This window comes from Etheostoma spectabile, chromosome 8 (genome assembly GCF_008692095.1).
Source record: "Etheostoma spectabile isolate EspeVRDwgs_2016 chromosome 8, UIUC_Espe_1.0, whole genome shotgun sequence".
Classification (NCBI taxonomy): domain Eukaryota; kingdom Metazoa; phylum Chordata; class Actinopteri; order Perciformes; family Percidae; genus Etheostoma; species Etheostoma spectabile.
This window is the reverse complement of record NC_045740.1, coordinates 17,325,114-17,325,708: the sequence shown is the minus strand read 5'-3', so window position 1 is coordinate 17,325,708 and position 595 is coordinate 17,325,114. Positions and strand designations below refer to the sequence as shown.

The following is a 595-nucleotide window of genomic DNA, read 5'->3' as shown; positions in this document are numbered from 1 at the left end:
TTTTAAGCACACTATACATATGATTATCTGCAAGTGTTCTTTTCCGCTGCAACATTTACTCACCGTAACTGCACACCACACCCTCAAACGATGATTATAATTCACACAATATCAAGCAGAGCAATTATGAATTCCAACTGTGTGCAAACCTTTTCTCAAAGACATTTTTTTTCCTCTCATAAAATGTTTTTTTTGGTATCAGTGTGATGACTTTTTCTCTCAAATGTTTTTTTTTTTCTTCTTCTTCTCTCAGATCATTTGTTTTCTTGCATGTAATAAAGAAACAAATCTAGCTCCGTAGGGTTTAACCTGAATGAGATGGTGACCACTGGCAACATACAAGTCATCACTGAGTTAAGAAGAAGGAAAAAATTAGACAAAAATCAGCTCCTACCTTGGAATATTATTAATTTGTAATGTTTTGCGTTCTGCACTTTATGGTCTGTTCTTTGCACTATTAGCACATGCACTTTAACGCATGCACTTTAACCGCTCTCTGCACTTTATAATGTAAATTGTCATGTTGTTGTAATTCGTAGTTTGTATTTATCTTTTTTTGCTCTCAATGTATGTCATAACATGTAATTTGTAAAAA

General features: G+C 33.3%; 1 long non-coding RNA gene across 1 annotated transcript in view; it reads left to right on the top strand.

Moving 5' to 3' along the window:
• Window positions 1–595, top strand: part of LOC116693826 (uncharacterized) — an 8,176-nt gene that overhangs the window by 5,437 nt on the left and 2,144 nt on the right. The window lies entirely within an intron of this gene.